This window comes from Muntiacus reevesi, unplaced genomic scaffold, assembly GCF_963930625.1.
Source record: "Muntiacus reevesi unplaced genomic scaffold, mMunRee1.1 SCAFFOLD_152, whole genome shotgun sequence".
NCBI lineage: Eukaryota > Metazoa > Chordata > Mammalia > Artiodactyla > Cervidae > Muntiacus > Muntiacus reevesi.
The window spans coordinates 181,888-195,967 of record NW_027077820.1 but is presented as its reverse complement, the minus strand read 5'-3'; the positions used below and the strand labels follow the sequence as shown (position 1 = coordinate 195,967).

General features: G+C 42.3%; 1 long non-coding RNA gene across 1 annotated transcript in view; it reads right to left on the bottom strand.

The window, feature by feature from the left end:
• Positions 1 to 10,807, bottom strand: part of LOC136155170 (uncharacterized) — a 41,582-nt gene extending 30,775 nt beyond the window's left edge. The window contains exons 1-2 of the long non-coding RNA XR_010660703.1: positions 10,666 to 10,807; positions 5,526 to 5,627 (exon numbers count right to left, since the gene is read on the bottom strand). This is a non-coding gene — a long non-coding RNA (uncharacterized lncRNA). The remainder of the gene's footprint in view (positions 1 to 5,525; positions 5,628 to 10,665) is intronic.
• Positions 10,808 to 14,080: the final 3,273 nt, after the last annotated feature.

Sequence of the window (14,080 nt, the reverse complement as noted above, 5' to 3'; positions counted from 1 at the left end):
CATGCCACAACTAAACGACCTTGCATGCTACAATGAAGACTGAAGATCCTGAAAGCCACAACTAAGACCAGGTGCAGCTGAATAAACAAATTAAATTAAAAAAAAAAAACCAAAACATACTTCTGATAAATATGGATGTCAAAGATAAAGTCATAATAGGAATTAGAATTTCATTAATTGAATGATAATGAAACACTGACCTAGAGCCAGACATCCTGGAATATGAAATCAGGTGGGCCTTAGTAAGCATCACTACGAACAAGGCTAGTGGAGGTGATGGAATTCAAGTTGAGCTATTTCAAATCCTGAAAGATGATGCTGTAAAAGTGCTGCACTCAATATGTCAGCAAATTTGGAAAACTCAGCAGTGGCCACAGGACTGGAAAAGGTCAGTTTTCATTCCAATCCCAAAGAATGCTCAAACTACCGCACAATTGCACTCATCTCACACACTAGTAAAGTAATGCTCAAAGTTCTCCAAACCAGGCTTCAGCAATACCTGATCCGTGAACTTCCAGATGCTCAAGCTGGTTTGAGAAAAGGCAGAGGAGCCAGAGATCAAATTGCCAACATCCGCTGGATCATCGAAAAAGCAAGAGAGGTCCAGAAAAGCATCTATTTCTGCTTTATTGACTATGCCAAAGCCTTTGACTGTGTGGATCACAATAAACTGTGGAAAATTCTGAAGGAGATAGGAATACCAGACTACCTGACCTGCCTCTTGAGAAACCTGTATGCAGGTCAGGAAGCAACAGTTAGAATTGAACATGGAACAACAGACTGGTTCCAGAATTAGGAAAAGGAGTACGTCAAGGTTGTCTATTGTCACCCTGCTCATTTAACTTACATGCAGTGTACATCATGAGAAACGCTGGGCTGGAGAAAGCACAAGCTGGAATCAAGACGGCCTGGAGAAATATCAATAACCTCAGATATGCAGATGACACCACCCTTATGGCAGAAAGTGAAGAAGAACTAAAGAGCCTCTGGATAAAAGTGAAAGAGGAGAGTGAAAAAGTTGGCTTAAAGCTCAACATTCAGAAAACGAAGATCATGGCATCTGGTCCCATCACTTCATGGCAAATAGATGGGGAAACAGTGGAAACAGTGGCTGACTTTCTTTTTCTGGGCTCCAAAATCACTGCAGGTGGTGACTGCAGCCATGAAATTAAAAGACACTTACTCCTTGGAAGGAAAGTTATGGCCAACCCAGGCAGCGTATTAAAAAGTAGAGACATTACTTTGGCCACAAAGGTCCGTCTAGTCAAGGTTATGGTTTTTCCAGTGGTCATGTATGGAAGTGAGAGTTGGACTATAAAGTTGAGCACCAAAGAATTGATGCTTTTGAACTGTGGTGTTGGAGAGGACTCTTGAGAGTCCCTTGGACTGCAAGGAGCTCCAACCAGTCCATCCTAAACGACACCAGTCCTGGGTGTTCATTGGAAGGACTGATGTTGAAGCTGAAACTCCAATACTTTGGCCACCTGATGTGAAGAACTGACTCATTTGAAAAGACCCTGATGCTGGGAAAGATTGAGGGCAGGAGGAGAAGGGGACGATGGAGGATGAGACAGTTGGATGGCATCACCAACACAACAGATATGGGTTGGGGTGGACTCTGGGACTTGGTGATGGACAGGGAGGCCTTGCATGCTGCAGTTCATGGGGTCGCAAAGAGTCAGATATGACTGAGCATCTGAACTGAACTGAATGAAAATATACTGTAGCAAAACCTGTGGGCTGCAGATAAAGCTGTGGTCACATAGACGCTTAAGTATTAGAATTATATAATATATGTAATCATATACGTGTGTGTGTGTTGTGTAAATGGAAAAAGAATAAAGCTTCCAAAAGATACCCTATTACCTTGAGGTAGACAACTACTGAACTATACCTAATAGTGGAGGCAGGGCAGACTTCAGAACTTCAGGAGACCAGCAGAAGGCAGCATTTGGAAACAGGAGTAGCTTCCAAATTAGGCAGTTTGAGAGCACAGTGAACGCCAATGTCAGAAGCAGTCTCCAGGAAAAAGCATTTAATGTATAAAGTGGTGGAGAAACTAAAATATATTTAAGATTTGACACTCTAATTCCTTTTAAGGATGATTTATGTTTCTAGGGAAAAAATAAGAAGTACTTGATGTAGAAGGTGAATAACTTTATAATTTCCAGGAGAATCTTGGTACCAGGATGACACAATGAAGAACTTGGGAGTCCCCTGACTAATCTAGCAGCGAGAAAATGAAAACAGAGATGAGAGAGAGAAATACAAAGACATATTTGTGCAATTGGGCACTGCTGCACTTTAAAGTCTAGGTATGCACTCCAAATCATAAACAAATGCCACCATGTTCAGAGCTAACCCTGAGACAGTGATTAGTGTCTAAGAGATTAATTAGGGACAACTCTTGGCATCAACAACGTATGGAAGAAAAGGACATCAGATTGGGCAAAGGTAGAAGTAAAGTTGTGTTGCAGCCTCAGGAAACCTCAGGTGACCCTTTGGGGGAGAGTTCTTAAAATGAGATGACCCCTTCAGGGGGATGTCCCAATTCAGGAGGATGTCTTAACTTTTATATTCTTACACCTGTCATTGGATGAAGGGCATTGTACGAAGGGGTGATGTGACCCTGGGCTAAGTGGCTCCCTTTAGCTGAGATTGGCTGTCTGCAGCATTTCCAGGGCTGGGGCAAAAGCTCTAGAATCTGAAAATTGTTCAACTTTCCTTGTCCGGGTTGCCAAAGTAAAAAATACAGGCAGGGTATATTACAAATAGTTCTTTAGCCTGGAGAAGAGGTCTTGAAGCTGTGAGCCACTCACTGGGAAGCAGCAGGACATGAAGGATTCTTGAACAGATCGGAAGCTACTGGAAGGCCTTTCAGGAGTTCAATCCCATAATAAATACTGTACCTTCAGTGTAACTTTGCCCTCTCTGCCAGTCTTCCTCAGTTCCCATGTGGGCCCTTTTGGACTTGAACTTGGTGTTCCCAGAACTTGAGCTGGAGACTTCCATGAAGTCTGCTTTCCATCTACTGGCTCAGCTTTCTTGCTCTCTCTGCTCCAGGCTAGTCTCTTCAAACTGCCTTTTCCATTTCTGGCAATAATACCCCTCTCTAGACCTAACTAATGCTTTTCTGGGGCAAAAGGAAGAGAATTAATAAGGGTAACTTTTATTTCTAGGAGGGAAGTTACCATATTCCTTCAGAGTATTCATCTCCTTGATTATTTAACTTTTACTCTAGATTACTCATGGGTATTTCTGCTCCCCTACCTTCAACCCAAGGAGGTTTTAGAACATTGTCCTCTCTCAGCATCAAGTCTCTCTCCATCCTCCCTCTCTCTCTCTAAGACCCACCTTTATCCACACACTCACAGGCTTTCTGGACCTCCGAGGAAGATAAGCACTTCACAGAATCTCTGCTACAGGACCAAACATACTGAAATGACTTTTTATGAAGATATTGAAGCAACAGAAAAAGAATACATGAGGATTGTTTCTCCTGAGGGTTCAATTATTTAGAGGGCCTTTATCACACTTCGATTGATAAATCTAACCTTTCCTTTCTTGACTACAGTTGATCACACTGTGATGAAAACAAGGTAGAAAATGGAAAAATAATATTTGGATTTTAATGAAATAATAAAAAGGCAGGGCCTATCTTTGACTTTTGCCAAGTGAGAAAAGAGTTCACATTTCGACTATGTGGTGGCAGGAGTCCCTTTTAAAACAGGGCCAGTCTGCATGATGCATTGAAAAATCAACCTTTTCAAATATAGCCATAACCCCTCAAGATTGTTTCATTTCTTGGGGCCAGGCAAACCAAACTTCGGGTTTGGTTTGAGTGGTGCCCTGTATACTAAAGTGATAAACATAATCTGGAAGCAGAGCACAGGCTAAAAATATGGAGCTGGCAGCTTTTGATTGAAATTGAAATATTTCTCTGCTTTTAATTCACTGCATAAAATTTTAACTGTCCACATTCAATCAGGTAGGTCGTCCTAATGATCATGAGCTTCAACCCTGCTAACAACTAAGCCTGCACGGTTAAACTCTACTTTATCTGTTCCAGAAACCTCCTGGGTTTCTTTAATGCCTCTGTTATTACTTCCTTTGCATCATTCTGCGTTTCTTTAAAAACACAGCTGTGTGACCTCTGGAAGTTTTATTACTTCCTTGAGATTTGGTTGCCTCCTCTATGAATATCTGGGTATATATTTAGTATTGCTCAATAGAATTTTTTATGATAATGAAAATGTTTTGCATCTGTACTATCCAATGCAGTATTCACTAGCCACATGTAGCTAATAAACATCTTTAAAATATGGCAAATCCAACTGAGAAACTGAAGTTTTAATTTTAAAATTTGTTTAAATACAAATAACCTCATGTAGGTAGCATCTACTGACAGTATAAATCTATGTAATATTTTAAGGATATTCTCCACTCTAAAACTCTACCATTCATTCGCTCAACCTAAATATTTCTGCCCTTTGACAAGCAGAAAATAATTTATGCCTCCCTTGAAATTATTTTTCAAGACCTTTGTCAGTTTGGGGACATCATATTCTTAAAATTGACTTTGCTTTGTGAAACTTTAATAATGTTGACGTTTCCTGCCTTTGGAAGCACCTCTGTTATTATGGGAAATGTTGTGGACGAACAAGGACCATTTCAAGAGACATGGAAAAAAACTCCTTCTGGACTTAATTTCATGATGAGGATGCTCAGAATGTCAAAATGCTAAATTGCTTATAGTAAAAACCATACCTTTTTCACACTATTTTCTGCATGTAGCTGGAAAATGTTTAAAATATTTTAAAATAACTGCACATCTATTTCTGAAGCTGATTTGGCTGTTCAAGGCTTACTAGAACTTTATCCATCTCACTATTTCACTCAGTAAACAAATGCAGTTGTTACATATGTGTCTGTGTTCCCTTCTAGATTATGTGTTTATGAAGTTAGAAACTATATTTATGTCACAGCGCTTATGTATAGCACAATATTCATTGCTAATTCAGATCGTATTTTAAGATGAGACAAAAGTTAACATTTTTAATGTAGTCACAAATATCTAGCAAACCAATCAGAAAAAAAAAAAAAAAACAATTTTTTTAATTGGTCAAGGACAAAAAGAGAAATACTTCATGCAAAATCATATCTCTAATAACTACCACTGGAATTAGAACACACACATGCTAAAATTATATTAAAATATCTTATCAAAGACTTTAAGGCTGTACCTAAAAAGATTATATCAGAAGTGAACATAATCACGTTGTCTGACCAGCGTGAATCACGCAAGGCATATTATATATAAAATAAACAATAAGAACCCACTGTATCGCACAGAGAACTTACTCAATACCTTGTAATAAACGGTAATGGAAAAGAATACACACACACACACACACACACACACAACTGAATTACTTACCTGTACAGCTGACATACAACACTGTAAATCAACGACACTTCAATTTTTTTAAATAAGTGTAAAAGGTCGTATAGCTTCATAAACTCACCTCTGGTACCCAAGGGACTACCTGAAACAACAGCAGCTACAACTTTCCTGGAGACAGGACGTGGCCAGCAAACTGGGCTGTTACACTCGGTAATAGTCATACCTGTAAAAAATATACAGGCTCATTAACACATAGGAATTCCTCATTTTTCTGGCAGTATTAGGCAATGAGGTATGCATATGAGAATTTTTTAAATGACAAATTTAAGAAGAGTATTTTAACCTTCACTCACTAATTTTTTCTAAAATTAAGAAATGTATTCATCAGTGTATTTAATGTTTCCTTGATGACTTGGGGTCATCAGTTCAATCAACGTTTGCATGAATAATACAAATGGAAGCAAGACAAGCACTCACACTGAAACTGAAGATGACATAATGTTCTATCAACTGGAATAACTGATGAAGGAGTAAGAAAAAAAAGACAAAAATGAAAACAAACCATGATCAAGAAACAGTCACGTTCTGACTTCTTCTATTTAGTTTCAAAAAGTGAATTGAAAGTGCTCCGTTGTGTCCGACTCTTTGTGACCCCATGGACTGTAGCCCACCAGGCTCCTCTGTCCATGGAATTCTCCAGGCCAGAATATTGGAGTGGGTAGTCGTTCCCTTCTCCAGGGGATCTTTCCAACCCAGGGATCGAACCCAGGACTTCTGCATTGCAGGTGGATTCTTTCCTGTCTCAACCACCAGGGAAGCCATTTCAAAAAGAGACCACAAATCCCAGTGGTATCTCCAACATTATTAGCTGTCTTTATCCCTTGTTTCCATTTTCCTTTCCTTTTTCTTCTACCCTAGAGGGGTTCCAGGAAATGTTTATAGCTGCTCTCAAGACAAATTCTAATACCTGCTTCTTCTCAAAATTTCACAATGTGTCCAGGAGATAAACAGTGTGGAGGTCAAATACAATTCACCACAGGGAGATCTGTGGTGAAAATAACATCAGAAACTAGCTCCTAAACATGCAAAGAGCAGAGTATGGTGTCAGGCACTAATTTCCTTCCAAATACCTCTCCATTTCTAAACGATGTCTTTATTTATTTACCAAGATCCCTTTTTATTGGTTCCCTCTTCCAGACTGCTTCACTTCACCTGTCCTCACATTAAAAATACATTCACACTCTTTTTGATTCCAGTTATTTGCTCATTAAGTAATCATAGGACTGTTGGAATTAAATACAGAGTAAAATTAAAATACTGGAATCACTTGGAGGGTTTAAGCACTTCCACCAATGAATACTGGGTGTGGAATTCAAGAGGCTGCACTTGACTTGGCCTTGTCCAAGTTCTTTCTTAAGAAGTTTGTAAGATAAACCTAAACTCAGAGTTATTCAGATTGGACTGCTTTCTCAGGTGGACTAGAATTCACTGCTCATTCCACCCACTCTGAGGTCAGTGGCACTTTTCGGAGATGGGATGGCCTCCTCTGCCCACTGCGGAGGCTCAGTTCCCCCTGGGCCCACTCTCTGTCTCAAATCCCACACTGAGGCCAGATGCCAGCCTTCCCAGAACATTAGTGGTCTCCTTTCAGTGTTGGAACTGCTCAGACTGAGTCCCCGTGGACTCTTTCTCAGCTTGAAACCTGATCTTCAACCCCTTTACCTGACCTGGATGGTCACCTTCCTACTCTAGGCTTCAGCTGCTTTAGCTGTAAAATGATATATCTCTTCTTAGTTCCATGGAGTCGCAAAGAGACCGACACAACTTAGCAACTGAACAATGACGACATGATATTCTTTATGATACCCTGTATCGCAGGACCTGTTTCTACAGCTCCTGATGCCAGCTTCTTTCACAATCATATCTTGTTCATCTCTGAAAGTGGAATCCAAATCAATCATTTCCAGGCAGCTTTCAAATCTAGAATCATTCCCTGAACTTTCAAAGCAGGTTCTCTTAATCCCTTTCTCCTAGGATGGCAGGCACTTCATACTCTGTCTTCTCTCCTGAGGATTCACAACTCCTCCAAGATCAAGATGCTGCTCAACCAATTCTCAGGTCACACTCTGCACAGCGCTTGGTGTATGGCAAACAGCCAATAAAGATTTGAAAACGAATTAAATCGAAATGAATGACTGACATTCATAAAGTTGCTGACAACTTTAATTGTTCTCCCTTCCTGGGGAGAACAGTTGGAAGAATCCCCAGTCTCTCTTGTGGCCACAGAAATGGACTGTGGCCAAAACAGCAGCAGAGAAACTGACCTGGATCCTTCCAGAGCTGGCTCATCAGAAACTTCCATATGCATTTCTCCATATTCTTGACCCCTTCTGCTGATGGATGCAGATGGGGATGAGGTCTAAGGGAAGGGAGACAGTATAGGATGGGAGGAGTCTGGGTTCCTGAATGACCATCTGAAGGAGTGCAGTCTCCCCAAAGTGAATACCCACCCAGGGCTGTGATGTGGGAACCATAGTGCTGTGCTGCTGAAATTTGGGGAGTTGTGTGGTAATTTAGCATAAACCATTATACGCACAATTATGCTAATTATACGATCCACTTAAATGGCCCTCAATCTAGTACATTTAAAATGACAGACATCAATTTGTGTTATTGACACTTTTACCCTCCAATTTAACCCTGCTCTTCTGAATCAGTCATTTGACCTCAGAGAATATCAATTCCTCAACAGATTTTACTCTGAGATTCATACACACTGCAATCAGAATTACAATATTTGAAAAATAATGTTGAGAAAGTACTTTCCAGAGAAAACTTCAGTAACTTTTAATTCCTTGATCCTGCTTTGAAAACACAGCATAGTAAACTACTTGCAGTTTATCCATATTTATTGCTAATTAACAAAGTATTTTAGTTGGGATTAATTTTTAACAAATAAATAGCAGGTTTCTTGTCCACATCACAGCTGAATGACTAAATTCTCTCTCTGGAAGATTTCTTGACTGACCTTTATTTGTACTCAGTCAACTGATCTGGGTCAAATACCAGATATTAAAAATCTTCAGCATGTTCTTTTTCTTTCATTACTTTTCATCCAATAAGCATTTGACCACGTGGACTTTTCTCTGGTCTGGAGTATTTTTACTAACAAGCTACATGATGTTGCAAAAGACCTTAAGGCCCAAATGCTGGTATCTAATGAGTCTGTTCCTTTGAAGAGACTGATTTACTTTTGCTCCAACTTTTGGAAAACTTGCCCCAAAAAGCTCCACCACCCTCCTATTCTGCCCACTTCATCCATTAGAGAAGACGATTTTCTCAGTGTTACTTCCAAGGTACAGGCAAGGTAACGGATTCAGTTACCTGCCTGGGAACTGAAAGGACCTTTCCCATTCAAATATCCTGGTTAGGAACCACGTTTTTTAATTTCTCTGGGAATTAAGAAACAGCAAGGAACGAGGGTACGTGGTTGATAAATGAACGTCAGTTCTTCTGAAAATCACTCTGTCTCCTCCCGTTCCTCTTGGTGTTCAAGGTAGGGAAAGAACCCTGGTCATCACCATGTGGTTATCGCGCTCCTTCTCTTCGAAGAGACAAGCCGTTTCATTGAGGACACTAATTCACCAAACTCAAGGCTCGAATTCCTTTTATGTACCCGATGCCTATCTTTATAGTATATGCCATTATCTTCAACAGTGAAATGATATGCTTTATTCCTCATTACAGAGACCAAAGTGCTATAGCAAAAGTCACTCCTGAGAGTTTTACGTGGAAATTTACTGACTCAAGAACAAATTTCTGTAGAAAAAGACAACCCATCTCTGTGTTACAAAGCATTGTTCCTTGCATCAACCACCAGTGTTAACTACAATCTATTATGATTTGAAGCATGCTAAATAAGCAGATTGTACTAAAAAAGAAAAGCACATAAAAAACCCACAGAACAAAACCCAAACTATTCTCAATAAAAATATCCATTTGCTGGAGCCAATCTGAGATTTAACCAGGATTAGATACTTTAAACTGCAACACTGCATACCAGAACACCATGAAATAAACATTTCTCCTGATTTGGATACCATCTCCTCCTGATGCAAACTCTACCCCGACCCAAAGAAATCCAAAAATCCCAAAACCAGCCAACCAACAACAAAAAATAACCAAAGACCCAAAACCAAACAAAAAACCAAAGAAACCACGCCCATTACTATAACTAAAATTCTCAAATATTTGAGCGTCTATGGTAACTGCTCAAAGAAGTATTTTTTAAATGCTCATTTAACTTAGGAGCTTCCCTAGTAGCTCAGTTGCTAAAGAATCTGCCTACAATGCCAGAGACTCGGCTTCGATTCCTGGGTTGGGAAGATCTCCTGGAGAAGCAAATGGCAACGCACTCAAGTATTCCTGCCTGGAGAATTCCACGGACAGAGGAGCCTGAAGGGCTACAGTCAGTCCACGGTGTCCCAAGAGTTGGGACATGACTTAGCGACAATACTGTCACCATTTAAGAGCAGTGCAGCTCCGCCAAAAGTCGCCAAAAGTCGTTAGGCTTGAAAAGCCTAACGGAATCAAGAAAAACTCTTCACCATACCCCAAAACATACAAAGGCGGGAATAGTTTTATTTCAAACTTTGCTTAGATGTTAGTATGTCACAAACTGCCCTCCAAGACGCGCTCTTAGAGTCAGTGACCGTCAATAAAGCCTGAAAACGCTGAAAGTGAACGTTAATAACCTTTTGTAGCCTATCCTCCAGAAGGCTTTAGCAAAGAGCACGGAGTCCCACCTGAACACCCGCTGTTGGCGGCCAGCGAACAGGATCCCGAGCTGGGCGCCCCCATCACCGGCGCGCATCCGGGAGCAGAGACCTCTTCACACCCGCGGACCCAACGCGCCCGACGCGCACCCCGCGGCCCCGACTTCGGGCTCCTCGGAGGCACCTCCCCTTCCCGAACCCGCGAGCCCGCGGCGACCGGGTCCAGGCGGCGCCCACAGACCCAGAGGCCGCCCCCCGCGGTCGAGGGGCGCCGAGCAGGGAGGGCTGCGAGCGCGCGGGGCGCCCACAGTTCCACGACCGTCTTGGGCCCCGGCCCGGGGTCCTCACCCTGCGGCCGGTGGCGGCGACCCCGGACCCGAGGACCCAGCGAGGCTCGCGCTCCCCGAGGCTGGAGGAGTCGGGGGCCGCTGGCCGTTGGGCAGGCGGGGGCGCGCGGTGAGGGGCTGCGGATAGAGCTGCACTTACTCGTGTCTGCGCTGCTCCCCGGTCCGGGGCCTTTCGCAGTGGGGACCGACCCAGTCTCCACCTTCCCTCCCCTCAGGAGCGGTCCGGGAGCTCTGGCGTCCCTGTGCCTCCGCCCACTCGCCTGTGGCCGCTCGCGCCTGCGCACTCGCACCTGCAGCCTCTCGCGCCTGCGCACTCGCTCCAGGCCCAGTGGGGGCGGGGAGGGGCGTTTGTCAGCCCCAGGACTCCTGGCTGGAAAATCCTGACTTTACATTTCCTTAGAGTGTTGGACTTGATATCAGTTGTTTAAAAAAATAAATGTCAAGTTTTCTTATCCTAATCATCATTTCATGACTATAGATTCTGTCTTTGTAAGATTTAAGAATAATAATTTCTACTTGGTCAACTGAGTCAGATAATAGGTACCAAACTTATCTATTGCTTCTATAAATTTTCAGTCAATACGTTTTAGCCTGTGAAGTTTTATTTAGTGTGTGTGTGTGTGTGTGTGTGTGTGTGTTACTACTAATCAGCCTCGGCAGGGGCAGAGTCTTGAGATGAAGGGAGAGTTAGGATCTCCTAGGCTAGCGCTGTCTCCCTGCCACGTAGTTTGCCGTGGGAACTAGAGGTCCTGAGACCCCAGGATATTTTGGCAATGTGGAGCAGATTCTCTGCGTGTGCACACAAGTACACACTGACATACGTCAGAGGAAGGGAGCATAGGCAGTGGGGTCAGGGGAGGGGTGGACCTTGGGGTGGCAACGGTGACAGAAACATGCGTCATTTCTCCTGGACTGAGGCAAAGACCACCTTGTTGGACCTCGTATGGAATCAAGGTCAGGACATCTGCACTGGCTGTGGTGAGGAGTCCTGAGAAGCGAATGAGACACCCCCCGGCTGAAGTGGACAAGAGGAGGCTGAGGGTCCTCTTCAAGGTCCCTCTCAAAGCCCCTGCTTCCTGTGGATCCTCTCACATTCCCTCCTGGGGCCCACGGAATGCTGGTGTCCTGAAGTCTCTCAGAGGTAGGGTCTGTGCTGTGCTTTCCCTGCTGGGTGTGCAGTATGAGAGGTTCCCATCAAAGGGGTCATGTGTCCAGTGCGGGGGCGAGGAGAGTGGCCCTTGCACTCCTACACATTCCCCTGCCCCTGACCTGGCCTATACCTCCTCCTACTAGCATCCGAGCTTCTCAGTGGAGGAATGGAGCCTCTGATCTATTCACTTACCAGCTGTGCCCTGAGCATTCAGTGGGGGCTGTGATGAAAAGAAGCACCAGGGTCACAGGCTGGAGGGGGAAGTGGAGAAACACAGGCCCTCGTCTATCAGATCTAGTCCGTTAAATCTATTTCTCACTTCCACTGTATAATCATTAGGGATTTGATTTAGGTCATACTTGAATGGTCTAGTCGTTTTCTGTACTTTATTCAATTTCAGCCTGAATTTGGCAATAAGGAGTTCATCATCTGAGCCACAGTCAGCTCCCGGTCTTGTTCTTGCTGACTGTATAGAGCTTCTCTATCTTTGGCTGCAAAGAATATAATCAGTCTGATTTCAATGTTGACCACCTGGTGATGTCCATTTGTAAAGTCTTCTCTTATGTTTTTGGAAGAGGGTGTTTTCTATGACCAGTGCATTCTCTTGGCAGAACTCTATTAGCCTTTGCCCTGCTTCATTCTGTACTCCAAGGCCAAGTTTGTCTGTTATTCCAGGTGTTTCTTGACTTGCTGCTTTTGCATTCCAGTCCCCTATAATGAAAAGGACATCCTTCTGGGTGTTAGTCCTGGAAGGTCTTGTAGGTCTTCATAGAAGCGTTCAAGTTTCTTCTGTTCTTCTGCTGAAGAAACTCTTCAAGTTCAGTTTCTTCAGCATTACGGTTTGGGGCATAGACTTGGATTACCGTGATATTGAATGGTTTGCCTTGGAAACCAACAGAGGTCATTCTGTTGTTTTTGAGATTGCATCCAAGTACTGCATTTCAGACTCTTTTGTTGACTATGATGGCTACTACATTTCTTCTAAGGGATCCTTGCTCACAGTAGCAGTTATAATGATCATCTGAGTGACATTCACCCATTCCAGTCCATTTTAATTTGCTGATTCCTCAAATGTCGACGTTCACTCTTGCCATCTCCTGCTTGGCCACTTCCAATTTTTCTTGATTCATGGACCTAACATTCCAGGTTCCTATGCAATATTGCTCTTACAGCACCAGACCTTTCTTTCATCACCAGTCACATCCACAACTGGCTATTGTTTTTGCTTTGGCTCTGTCTCTTCATTCTTTCTGGAGTTATTTCTCCACTGATCTCCAGTAGCATATCGGACACCTACCGAATGGGGAGTTCGTCTTTCAGCGCCATATTTTTTGCCTTTTCATTCTGTTCATGGGGTTCTCAAGACAAGAATACTGAAGTGGTTTGCCATTCTCTTCTCCAGTGGACCACATTCTGTCAGACCTCTTCACCATGACTCGTCCATCTTGGGTGATCCTACTTGGCACGGTCTATAGTTTCATTAAGTTAGACAAGGGTGTGGTCCACGTGGTTAGAGGAACCATGTGATTAGACCTGGTTCATGTGGTTAGATGCACCAGTCTTACTGGGGTAGGCTTATAATCCATGTTTATAATTCTAAATTAGGTGAAGGATACTGGTTGTTGTTTTTTTTTCCTCACAACTTTGGTTATACCTATCATATAATTGTTACTATTCCTAGGTGAAGGAGGCCATAATTTTTCCTCATGATGTTGATCATACCTATCATTTTTCCTCATGACATTGATTATACCTATCATTCCTCATGACATTGATTATACCTGTTATAGACTTCTTATATCTATGCCTACCTAAATTAATTGTTACCATTTGTTTAATACCTGTTTCTCTTACTTGTTAAAGATATGGTCATGTCCATTTCATCTTTACATTTTCTAAAACATTTCCAGACATTATATTAATGTCTATCAATGGGGAAATCAATACATATTTCTTGACTATTACATTGATATATCTTGTTTGTCAAACATTTTAGGCAAAATTCATAGTACCAAGAGTAAATTTTTCTTCCTTAAAATTATTTTACAAAGATCATTTACTTATGTAGATCAAATTCACATTTCTCAACCGTGTACCCTGCCTACATAATCTTAACATGCTATTAAAATGTGTACTATCCACGAGATTTCTCTAGTGTTCCTTGGTCCTTTTAAGATGGTGCTCTTGATGTGCAGGGGAAAGTATGTAAGTGACTCATTTGAAATGGAGCCCTTTTCAAAGAGCCAGGATTCATTGGATATATCTTATAAAAGCTCCACCCTTACCGGGGTCTAACAGCTTTTGTAAGCCTGTTTCTGATGCTCCTGCTTAAACATTTTCAGCATTCAAAATGCTTTAAACTGTCATCATTTTTTTTACACATTGACACTTATTTTACTGTGCG